The sequence below is a fragment of the Trichosurus vulpecula genome, chromosome 3 (assembly GCF_011100635.1).
Source record: "Trichosurus vulpecula isolate mTriVul1 chromosome 3, mTriVul1.pri, whole genome shotgun sequence".
Taxonomy (NCBI): domain Eukaryota; kingdom Metazoa; phylum Chordata; class Mammalia; order Diprotodontia; family Phalangeridae; genus Trichosurus; species Trichosurus vulpecula.
In genome coordinates, this window is record NC_050575.1 from 55,956,104 (window position 1) to 55,969,808 (window position 13,705).

A 13,705-nucleotide genomic window follows, 5' to 3' on the forward strand; every position below is an offset into this window, starting at 1 on the left:
CAATCAACTGCCCTGGTAGAAATACACACTTGGGGCTGATGCACACTTTGACAATGGGTGATCATTGCAAATAAAAAGCTTACAGTTTAACAGAAACTGTGGAATATGGCAATCAATCCACAGTATTAATTAAAGCTCCTGTCATGTGCTGGTCATCATCATAGGTGCTGGTACTCAGTAAGAGGTTTATTACATAGAATGCACTTGGGACACACCTTCACAAGTCAAAGCAAGGTATAACATTGAGGCAATTATCCAAATAAGAATCAAGTCCCCATGTCACTTGAACTGTCCAGATATTAGTTTGGGAGCCTGAAATATCTTAACAATTGTTTCAGTCATTCAATCAATAATCAATCAACAAACATAGTGATGCCAATCAGGTGGAGCTAGTTAAGGGAAACTTAATTAGAGGTTTGTTGGCAGACCTACACCCCTTACTTACCAGGCGCTAAGCCCTAGGCCTACACTCCTTTGCTGATTGGGCATGAAGCCCTCAGGCCTTAAAGAGTATATATACCCAGAAGGCAGCCATTGTGAATTTAGAATTCAGCCCAAGGAGAAGGAATAAGAACTCTGAGTCAACAGAGCTGCAAAGAAAGTGCAGAGCAGAGAGTGGAAACCAGGGAACTGCAGAAACCAGAGAACTAAGAGGGAAGAGAATTCAGGCAAGCAGACAGTTGGGATTTGTGAGTGTTTATAGGAAGGCCCCATCATGGGGCAAGGTTACAGGATGACTTGGTTCTTTGCTGTAATACTGTGTTATAATTTCCTTGTTACATCGAGGTGGACTTACTGGTTTTGGAGTACAATTACTGCTATGTCAAATTGGAGTTGTTGGTTCTTGGATTTGATCCTCTGGTGTCTAAATAAATGTTATACTTCCCCCACCTTCTACCTAGAGAGTCTCTTATACTTTGCAATTTTGAACTATACAGGCGTGTTCACAGTCATCTTCAAGGTCGTGAATCTTGCCGTACTGATACAAACATTTATTAAGAATCTGCTATGTGCCAGGCAATGTGCTAAGTGCTATCGTTCACTTTTTTTTAACTCTGATGATCAACAGACTTCTACCTTCCAAAGATCAAGCTCTTTTCCATGATATTAGGCCCCAGGGCCAAGTTTCTAGATTAGGGGTTCTTAATCTGGGTTACACAGACCTCCCCCTCCCAAGCGATCCATGAATAAAGATACATCTTTATTTCAATATAATTGGTTTCCTTTGTAATCCTATATATTTAATTTTATGCATTTAAAAACATTATTCTGAGGAGTCCAAGGGTTTCCCCAGACCAGCAAAATGATCCATGACACTGAAAGGTTTATTAACCCTTGCTCTAGGGGTAGCGTCTATAAGGTTCAGTCATTTCTTTCATAATGTTATTCAAGATTTAGGAGAGAGCAGAAGGCTAATCTCATCCTGGCTGGACCCTTTCCATGGGATTTGCACCATTTTCTGTGCATTATAAAGGAAAGTTTTTTAAGGCAGCAATTCAGCTCCCATCAATCACATCAATTAAACTGAGGGTGGGAATGTTATAAAATGTAGCTTAACTCCATGTCCCACAGACATTATCCCTTATCTTTTACTATGGATGTGAGGCTGTTAAGAGAGATACCATGATGCTGAGGGGCAATGGGATTATCAGCACATTGACGGCATTAAGCTCTTCGTTTCATGTCTACCTGAGCCCAGGAGTGAAAACACTTAATTATCTCAGTAGGGAAAGAGTACTAACTTCTTCTCAAGTAACACAGAAATATTCAGAAAGGAAGGTCATTTGTAAAGTTTATGACTTTCAACCCACTGTAGCCCCAATCTGGAATATTCTCTCCAGACTCTTCACCTTCTCAAATCCCACCCAAAATTCAAAGTCCAATTCAACTCTCACTTTTTCCATAAAGGCTTCTGCACTATTGTACTCCTAAATTAGTTTTCTGTTATATTTAAATAAATACTTCAGGGCAACTTGGTGGTACAATGTATAAAATGCTGGGCCTGGAATCAGGAAGATTTATCTTCTTGAGTTCAAATCTGGTCTCAGACACTTATTAGCAGTGTGACCCTGGGCAAGACTCTTAAGCCTGTTTGCCTAAGTTTCCTCATCTATAAAATGAGCTGGAGAAGAAAATGTCAAGCCACTCCAACATCTTTACCAAGAAAACCCCAAATGGGATCATAGAGAGTCGAACACAACTAAACGACAACAATCAAAAATACTTCATATTCTTTATTGTGTAATAGAGAGTCTGGTACATGTGCAGAGCACGTGGTACAACATCTCTCTGTGCACAGAGGCTGGGAGCCTGCTTCTCAGATGGTCGTGATGACAAGTAAGTAAAGTGCTTTAGAGAGATTATGGAACATGCACAGACACTGTAACTGGTTGTGGTAGGCTAACCATATGGTATATGGGAGGATCTTTGAATGCCGAGGCATTTAAAAGGTCTTAGCTGGCTTCTGGCAGCCTTTGTTGTCTTCAAGTTCTGACTTTAGCAAGCCAGACTAGAAACTAGGTTTTTAGACTTCAAGTTCAATGCTATTCCCCTTAAACCATGCTTGTTGCACTCATTTGGTTCACTTTAACTTTATTGATGAAGGTTTGGGTTTTCTTCCCATCTTTTCGACTTCATTTGGGAAAAGACCACCTATTAGATAAATCATGATTAGCCTGATTCTCTTAGCCTCAGATGGGAGCCTGGGGCCTCATTAGCCTCATTAATAGAAACTTTCTGTAGCTTTATACCGGAATGGGAGAAATCAAGTTCCAGTATAACACGAATGGCCATGTTGGTTATGCCCTATAAAGTTAGGATACTATCAGAGGACTTAAAGCTCAGAGAAACCTTACTAATTATCTGCTCCAACCTCCTAATTTTATAGAAAAGGAAACTGAGTCCCAGAGAAGTTAAATTAGGCTATAAGAAGCAAAATTAGGGTTTAAACCCATGGACTTGGTCTCTAAATCCAGTATCCTTTTCTTTCTCTTTTTGTAGGGGTGGTTCAGATCTGATTTCATTGGCATTGTGAACTCCAGGTGAAGAAACACCCTCTGTCAATGTAGAACAACTCTTGAAAGTTATAGTCTTAGAGAGATGACAAAGGCGTCGAGAGGCTATGTTGTACCCATTGTGATGTAGTCAGTATGTGTCAAAGTCAGGTCTTCCTGACTCCAAGCCAGCCCAATATCCACTGCCCCACACAGTTCATTTCAATTTTCCCACTAAATTATAACTGTAAATTATTGAGGGGATAAAAGGATCTTAACTTCTCTTTGTTGAATGTCTGGGTTTTTTGGATTACATGGAATTATTTGAGGCAGCTGTGTTTGAGGTTTAATAAGTATGTGGACTCACATAAGAATTTTCACATGTCACCTACCACTTTATCCATTCTGTTATTATAGCCTCAGCTTTTTTTCTCTTTTACTTGAGAAGGAAAATATAGGTCTTACCTGGGTGTGCAGTGGAAACAAAGAAAGTTGAATTACTACCATAGATGGTGTTCTCATTAGGAATATATGTTTTTTGTAAACAAAAATGAAATACATTTCTGCTGGCAACTACCCTATAATTTTCATCTAAATGACAGTTAAAATATATCTGAGATAATAAACCCCCAAAGAGGTTTGTTAATGGAAATGCCAATAGGCTTAAGCACAGCACAAGTAGGGCCACTATAATTACAAGAATCAGGAATCAAAACACTGATTCACTAATTTTCTTCATTGTGTTTGTTATTTTACCCCTTCAAGACTAATTATACCCTTTTGCATTGATTTTTAACAACAGCCTCAGATTAAACTCTATAGCCTGAATAGTTAGAGAAAGGCTTCATGTACCGACATGTCCTTTCCTCCACATGACTGGATTTTAAAAGAATTATGTTCTCCTAACTGGAAGTTTCTTAGGATAAAGGAGATACAATCACTGTAACAAATTTGCCTAGTCCATTGCAATGGAGCTAATTTATAATCTAATGTTCAATAGATACTCTTTTTACTTACATATTTCCTTCCCAAGAGGTAAGAGCTTTTAGCCAACATCAGTTCAACTCAACCCTCAAAATAACTTAGTGCTGTTTGTTGGTGGCAAAGATTAACCCCAAATTTACTGGAAATTGCACATGGCTATATGATAAATGATGGACAGGCAAAGTCAAACTTTCTTTATCCGTTAGGTTAAGTCACTTTCTATGAGGACAAGACAAGGGACAAAGTTGTAGGGAGATGATATTTTATGTATTAGTGACATCCTGAAGGACCATATGTGGTTAGAAGCAGTTTAAATGAGTGACTGACTACTGTGTAGTCACTACTATGTAGTAGAAAAAGCATGAGACTCAAGATCAGAGAAGCAGGCTTCAAATCCCAGTTGCACTGCTTTGTAAATTGCTTTAATATGAGAGAGAGAGAGAGAGATGGATAGATAGAGATGGATGGATAGGGATGGATGGATAAGGATGGATGGATAGGGATGGATGGATAGGGATGGATGGATGGATGGATGGATAAGGATGGATGGATGGATAGATGGATAGGTAGATAGATAGATAAATAGATAGATAGATAGATAGATAGATAGATAGATATATAGATAGATATACACATATATCTTGCATGTGCCAGGTCATTGGCAAGTTGTCTTTCCCATTAGGTTGTGAGTTCCTTGAAAGCAAGGACTGGTTTTGCCTTTCTTTGTATCCCCAGTGTTTGGCATAGTGCCTGTCACTTATTAATTTCTTGACTTGTTGACTGGGTGTCTGTTCCCATATTTAAAATGAAGAGGTTGAATTTGCTAACCTCTAAGATAACCTTCTATCTCTAAAACTGTGAATCTATGTGTCTTTCTAATTTATATCTTCTCTCCAATAGAGTTTGTATAGGCTGCTTGCTTTCTTTTGCCAGGAAGAAATGATAATCACTACACTTGACAGAACAATTAACACCTAAAGATACAAATTATAATGCAGAATCTGGTCTTCACACATACAAAATGTCCACTTTCAATACAGGAATAGCTCCAATTCTAATCTGAGGAATTTTGTTTAATCTAAGCAAAAAATTTAATTAAAACTTGTAGCCACCTAGTATCTCTGAGATGATTACAGACCATCACCAAGATGCCAATGTAAAATACAATGGATGTTTGTAGAGGGAAGAGAATCAGCATTTACATGGCCAGGCACTGTGCTAAGTGCTTTATAGATATTATCTCATTTGACCCTCACAACAAATCCCTATTTAACAGTTGAAGAAACCAAGGCAGAGGATAAATAACTTGCCCAGGATCACACAGATAGTAAACGTCTGAGGTCAGATTTGAGCTCAGGTCTTCCTGACTCGAGGCCCACTGCTCTATCCCCTGTACCACTGAAATGCCTTATTGTGGGGGTTGAGAGGACAGGGAAGAGAAGTTGAATGTTCAACACTTCCCTGGTATATTCTCCAGCTCCTTGAAATGTGATTTGTGAAAGGAAATATCAAGCATAGAAGGTTGTACAGTAGTAGCCTAAATTTGTTCTATGAAAGTTATGACCTTGAAATTTTCTTTCCCTCTCTCCCTTACTTGTACTTGCATCTTGAATCTCTGTTGTAATTAACTTTCATCAGGGTCAGCTCTCTCATTTCCCAAGTTCTCTTTTTTTTCTGTTGAGCCTCTGTTATGAGACTCTTGAGGGCTTCTTTTGAGTAACTGACGAGAATGTCTGTTTCTCATGCTCCTAATGACTGTGCCCAGTAGAAATATAAATGGCCCAGTTATGTTTTTGGTTAGAAGCGATTTCTGCCCAAACCCCAAAGAATTGATTGGCCTTGTCACCATTTTGAAATTTTGAGGAATTTGATGGAGACCCCCTTCACATGGAGATGTATATCTATCTATACACACACATATACATATTTATATGTGCATATGTATCATTTATATGATGCATAGATGTGTATATATTCAGCTAAACAGTTGGCATTCTTCCATTGTCATCAAACCCAGAAGTTCACCCTGGCAAATACACAAAGAAGCAAAGATTTCATCAGCAGCCCGAACAGATGGCAGTCATGAAACAGCTCTTCCCTTCTCAGAGAACATTGAAGAATAGCTCCATTGAGTCCAATTTAACAGGATGGAGATTGTCATTTTCTCCCTGCTGCATACCTCACAGCATGCCTGTCCATGGCTTCAAAAGCCCCATCTTAGGATCCAGTTGCATGTGGTACTTGGGATTACCTTTCCATACAAAGTGGCAATTGCTAAGATAGAACAGTAGTAACCAGTGAGAGTATGAGTCATGTTTTATTAAGAACAGAACTCAATGGTTTCAATGTTTCTCAGACAGTATTCTATGGAAGATAAGAATAAGAGAAGAGGAAGACATTGACTTCTTTTGGATTTAAATTAACTAAATGCTTCTTGAATATTATGCTAGCATAAAATGTTTTTCAAAAAATTTTATTGATATCTTTTGTTTTTACATTTCCTTTATTTAATAACATGTCCTTCACCCTATCCTCTCCCAGAAAACCACCTCTTATAAGAAAGAAGAAAAAAAAATTGCAGCTAAACCAAGAACATCAAAAAAGATTCATACTATCTATTAGTGATCTATACCCCTAGTACTTCACCTCTGTGAGAAAAGGAGAGAGGGGCATTCTCATTTCTTCTTTGGGATCAAGTTTGGATATTATAATCTCACAGCATTCAATTTCAATTGCTTTGTTGTTGTTGCTTCTTTTATTATTGTGTATATTGTATACTTGGTTCTGCTTACTTTGCTTCAATTTATATGTCTTCTCATGATTCTCTGCATTTGTCATATACATAATTTCTCTTTTTTTGAGGGGGGAAGACAGGGCAATTGGGGTTAAGTGGCTTGCCCAAGGTCACACAATCATTTCTGAAGGAACAGTAACACTCTATTATGTAAAAGTACCACAACTTTTTTTTTTTAGCAAAATATCCCCAATCAATGATTATCTACTTTATTTTCACTTCTTTGCTAACTATAAAAAAGTACTATTACAAATATTTTAGTATGTATGACCTTCCCTTTTTTTGTTTTGTTTTTGGTTATTTGTCATTGACCTCCTTGGGACATATATCTAACAATGATAGGTCAAAGGACATAGACATTTTAGTCACATTCTTTACATAATTCCACTTTGGTTTTTTTGTTGTTGTTGTTTTGGGGTTTGTTTTTTGTTGTTTTTTTTTTCCAGAATAGCTGAGCCAATTTACAGGTCCATTAACAGTGTCTTAGTGTTTATCCTTCCAAAATGCCTCCAACATTGATTCCCATTTTTTTTGTACTTTTTCCCTTTTTTCTAGAAGTAAGATTAAACTTCAGAGAAATTTTTCTTTGTATTTCTCTTATTATTAGTGATTTGGAACATCTTTTCATATAGTTGTTAATGGTTTTCAATTCTTTTAAGATTTGCTTTTTCATATTAATTGATCACTTATGGATTGAAGGATTGCTTTTGGTCTTACCTATATTTGTTAGTTGCCTATGTATCTTACATATCAGACCTTTATCAGAGATATTTAATACAAAGATTTTATGCCAATTCAACTATATCTCTGCATTAATTTTGTTTGTACAAAGCTTTTTCAATTTCATGTAGTCAAAATTATCTATTTGATCTTTTGTAATCATCTTGATCCTTTGTTTGGTTAATAATACTTAACTGTAGCTATAAAAGGTGCCTGATTTGGTTTTCTTCTCATTTTTTTCTATTACAATCTTTAATATTCAAGTCACAAATCTATTCTAAATGTATTGTGATGTGTGGTATAAAGTGTTAATCTAAACACAATTTCTACCAGACTGCCTTTGAGTTTTCCTAGTAATTCTTGTCAAATAGAGAGTCCTTCTCTAGGGAATTTATGTTTGGAAACTTATGAGACGATTGGCGTATTGACAATAATTTCTGATTCTCCTTTGTCTAGTCTATTACATTGATTTATTTTTCTATTTTATTGTTATATTATTTATTATTATTATATTATATTATATTATATTATATTATATTATATTATATAATATTATATTATTATTACCCTTCCATTCCTATTTTTTATTGTTTCTCTTGATATTTTAGATTTGTTCCTCAAAAAGATGTTCTTGTATTTTCTAGCTCTATAAAGTGGCATAATTTAATTTAGGCAATATTATCATTTTTATTATATTGGCATGATCCAGCCAGGAGCACTGAACATCTTTTCTGTTGTTTAAGTTGTTCTTTATTTCTTTGAGAAAAATATTGTTATTATTTCTATGTAGATACGAGATATGTACTGATTCAGCTATTTTTTTGCATGTGTATTTATTTTGAATGGAACTTCACTACCTATGATGTTCTTCTGGATTTTGTTATTGCTGTATCAAAATGCTATTGATTTTGTAGGTTTATTTTGTATCTTCCTACTTTGATAAAGCTATTTATTATTTCAATTAGTTTCTTTGATCATTTCTTAGGATTTTCTCTATAAAATCATTATAAGCAAATGAGTTTTTTCTCATCTTTGCCTATTTTTTGTCTTTTAGTTTTTTTCTCTTTTTTTGTTGCTATGGATAGTATGTCCAAAACTATGTGGAAAAGCAGTAGGAAAGGGGGGGGGATCTATGTTTTACTCATATTTATTAGGAAAGATGCTAGCACTTACCCAATACACATAATGCTAACTTTTGGTTTGAATTCCATACTTTTAAAGATCATTCTATGACTATAGGTCATAGGAGTTAGCATGAGTCAAAATTTGCTAAAAGCTTCTTCTATATGTATTAAATAATCATGTATTTTGAAAGGTTTTATCTTAATATAACTTATGATATTGATTTTTGTAATGATTTCTCTTTACAAATTACTATAGTCTTTTTTGCAGGAGTTTTTATAATTGGTATCAAATTGATCTCTAGTTCTCTTTGCTTCTTCTGACCCAGTTTAGGTATTAAGATTATATTTGTCTCATAAAGAGTCTGCTAGAGTACTTCCATTTTCAATTTATTTAGGCTAATTTGTACAGAATAGGAAATAACAGTTCTTGAAATTTTTGAAAGAATTCTCCTGTGAATCCTTTCAGGTGCTTTAATTTCCTTTTCTGAAATTGGATTATTTAAGACCTAAAATGCCTATTGATTTGGAATTTTTTTAAGATAATACTCTCTTTAGAACTCTTGAAATTACTGGCATAGAACTTGTATAGAAGGATCAGAAAACTTTATTTTAAATTTATCTTGGTTGTGATTTCACCTTGTTTGTTTTAAATTGCATTCATTTGATTTTCTTCCCTTTTTTTTAATCAGATTTACTAAAAGTTTATTAATTTTATTAACCCTTTTTTAAAAGTTTTTTAGTTTTTTGTCAGTTCTGTATTCTCTTTGATTTCCAATTTATCTTTCTCTAATTTTCAGGATTTTTTCTTTTATTCTTATTTTAGGTTTTTATGTTTTGGTTTTCTAATTTTTTAATTGCATATTAAGTTATTTGACATTTTTATTTCATAGGTAGATTTTTTTTTCCTGTGAGTATTAAATTGACTTCAATCTAAAAAAAATTAATGTCTTTCATGTAGTTATTGTTGCTAAGCTGTTCTTTGACCCATTTGTTTTGTAAGATGTTATTAAGTCATTCAAGTCTATATCTTTTCCAAATATTTACTGTATTGGTTACTATTTTATTGCATTATAGTCTGAAAAGTATGTGTTAAATATTTCTGTCTTTTTACATATATTTGCAATCCATGCCCTAATATATACTCAATTTTTTGCAAAAATTCCAGGTGCTGTTGATACGCATATTCTTTATCTATCCCATTCAGAAATTTCCATAAATATGTTAAGTCTAATTAACTGAACAATTTGTTCGGTTCCCTATTTTCTCTTTTTTTGATCTTTTAGTTAAATTTGTCTAACTCAGAGAGAGAAACAATAAAGTATCCTATTACTGTGGAATTACTATCCATGTCTTCTTGTAATTTTAGTTTGTTTTCTCTTTATGAAATTAGATGCTATAATATTTGGAGCAAATAGCTTTAATATTAAAATTGGTTTGCTGTCCATGGTACTTTTCAGCATAATAGAAGTTTCTCCTTTATCTCTATTTATATTGTGACTTTTAGTTTTGGCTTGTCTGAGAGAACCATTGGAACTCCTGGGGTTTTTTTGTGATTTACCTAGTAAGTAGTAAATCTCTCATTTTTATTCAATGCATAACTTTGCTTTGTTAAGTATGTTTTTGTAAGCAAAAGATATGGAATTTTTGTTTCCTTCCCTCATTCATTTTTTAAATTTATGTTTATGTTCTCTCTTTCATTTTATTGTATTACTTAAACCTTTTATATTTAAATTTGAGAGTTAGTTTTAATCTTTATCCATTTGTGTTTCTAGGTGAGGTTTTTTCCTCTGAATTAGGATTTTTGTCCTCCTTCTACTTTCTACCTACAGTTGATTTTGCTTAATCTACTTTAAGACAATATTTTTCCCACAGACTCTTTCCTTTACATTCCCTCCCATTTTCCCCTAGTTTTTGGAGTTGTGCTTACTTGCTGATTCCTTTTTATTTCTTCCTTTTACTTATTTACCTAGTTCTTCCCCTCCTTCTTTTCTTTTAAGTTGAGGTTAATTCAAAATCCTTTCTCTCCTACAAATTCTTTTGTTCATTTTTTTCTTTCCTTTTTTTACACAATCCCATTCCACTATTTAGTCCTATAAAATACATTGACTCACCAGTAGAAGGACTATGATGTTTAGGACATGTGTTTCAGACCTGTTTCCTCCATTCTCACTTCTATTTCTTTAAGCTCTGCTTTCAAATTTATCCCTTCATGTACTTCTAAAAAAAAAACATTTCTTAATGCTTTCTCTCATTTTTTTCCCCAATCCTATAGGTGTTTTTCTCTTTCTAGTATTTTTCTTTTAATTTTAATAGTCTCTAGAGATGGAGTAACTTATTTAATTACAATTATATTTGTTTCATTTCTTTGGTAGTCACATTTATTTACATTTCTTGTGTTTCTGTTGTTTGGGACAGCTAACACTGGTAGCATAGTAAGTGAAAGGATATCTCCTGATGGGGGTGGGGTCTGATAGGCCACATCCAGAAACCTACCTTATGGTTTCATCTAAGATAGAACTGCATATGAGATTGGAGTCATGGAAGGAAGAGGAGAATGAACATAGCAGTAAGAGACTTGGGGAATTGTATAGATGGTTCAGAAAACAAACACAGAGAATTATCCTATTACTGCTCTTAGAAAGAGAGTGATTCTCTGCCATGAGGGGCAAAGGATGGGCAAGCCATCATCTTCAAGGAACTGGAGTGGTTGAATGAGAAATTCAAAAGAAATCTGATGAATCACTGAAGAAATTGCTCCTTAGGATGTGGCCCAATGGGGTCAATGTTCTCCACATCTTAGATCCATAGGCCTGAGGAATTATTGTTAAAGTCAGCTAAATCTATTAGAAGTTCCAGAAAGGGACTGCCCTTTGTCTCTTTTTGGATGGCTGAGATGGGAAGTTATTCACATTTCTTCCTTTATAGATTGATTTAAATCACAACCATCACCCAGATGGAGATCTTCAAGGGAGGGAAGGAAATTCCTAAAAGAAATGGGTTAGATTAGATTCATGTGCCCCCATCCCACCAAGAACACACTCTATGACCAATTATATCCCATCTTCTAGGTGAAGCTCCACCAGAATGGATTTCTATCCCAACTATACAGTTGGGTAACTCTGTGATCAAGTGCTGAAATTTAAGGAAGAGGTTAGGACAATTGTGGCTTAGGCAAATACTGTTAGTACAAATAGTCATCTTGGGAATGGAGGGAGTCATAGAGTCTACTTACTTGCCAAGAGTGGGCAGAAGGTAATGACACTGTTCTGGATGGAGCTTTGGGAGTAGTTTCTGAAACATAGAGTTGATAAGAAAATAACTGAAATGAAAATAACTCAATGGGGGTGTTAGCAAAACTCTATGGGGAAATTCAGCACCAGGGCAGTCAGGATCCTTTAGAGCCACCTAAACCTGAAGAATAGTAACAAAAAAAAAGGTACTGACACTCACTTCATCATAATTTATGAAGGGATCCCAGAGATTTATGGTAATTTTCAGGTTTTGAAGAACTTGCATTCCGCCACCACCACCCCCCCACCCCGGTTATCCCGACGGCTCCCATTTATTGAGTCACCTACAAGTCTAACTCTTTCAAATGGAGCCCAGAACAGATACAACCTGGAAGATGTATGGCTCTCCAATACCCCTGGGCCCTTATGATCCCACAAGGTTCATGTTTCTGGAGTTTTCTGTTCATGAAAGACTAGGATGAGTAAAGCCTTTGACAGGTAGCAAGAGGCCACTGTTAGGTTTCTTGGAGATACAGGCTCCTCAAAGCATACCACTTCTGAAAAGCAGTTGCTTGCCTGTTATTGGGCACTAATTGCTACTGAATAGATGACACAGGATCATACAATCACCCACCTATAAAGATCTGCCTCTTGAGGAACACTTCCACCTGGTTTACTGATGATTCCATCTGGTACAAAAGAGATATATGCAACTAGATTTTAGCAGTAGTAATCTGTTAACAATGTATAACTTAGGAAATGGGGGTCCTTGCAAATCTGTCTAGTAGGCTGAGCTCCAGGCTATATGAGAGCCTTCAGGGATGGCAAAAACATCTTTATCTACACTGATTTCTTGTTGGTGGCCATAGATCTGGCTAAGTGGTCTGGTTCCTGCCTGGAGATTACAGAACTCGACACTCTAAAGGCTCTCCTCTTTGCGGTTAGAATCAATGAAAGAATTTTGACAATGATTCCCATTGCATACAATTATTGGCGAAGCATGTTAATAACCATCAGGAACATCATATCTAAACAACCAAGTTGGAGTCATTATGAAAACATCAGAAATTGCAGAGTGGGCCCACTACCAATATGGACCTTAGAGTGCTGATGCCAGGTAGGGCTGAGCAGGGGACCACATTATCCCTCCAAGGACAAGGCAGCTATTCCTGTTCAGGTGAGCTCCTTGTGCAAGTCTAAGTACTCACCTCACCCAAGTACCCCTCAACCTGTCTCCACCTGGAAAAATGGTACTCTTTTATCTTGAGGTAAAAGGTTTGCCCCTGGCTAATTAACAGCTGCTTCATCATGCACCTGATTTCCCTGGTCAGGGAATTTAACCTCCTAGAAGTCATGTATGTGACAAATCAATGCCACCTTAGGAAGGGGAAGGGAACTCCAGTCTCATGGTTTCTGGGATCCAGTCTCCAGGAAAACTGCATAAATATGTTCTGTTTTTTAATATAGTTCCAGCTGACCCTCTCTAGTCCTCAATGTCTCTGCCTCTCAGAGCCTCTGTACACCCTGGAGAAATATCTCAATCCCCCTCAAATGGTAGGCTTTCTTTCTTCTTTGATAGTTTGGACAACTTCCCAGAAAGGGCTTGGGGGCTAAGAGTTGGTATTTGTGGAAAGGGTCTTTCATTCTAATAATATGAGTGAAGGATAATTGTCACTATATAATTATAGTGGTGTGCCTTTACTTGGAAGAAGTGTAACTCCTTAGCTGCCTTGGTGGTAATTCTGAATGCCTGGATAGGGGAAGAGTACTTATGTAGCCCCTGTGGAAGGAGGGAGCAGACTCTCCACAGAGGCTTCTATGGGGGCATTCCCCTAATGTGGCTTTCCCAGAAGGGGAAGT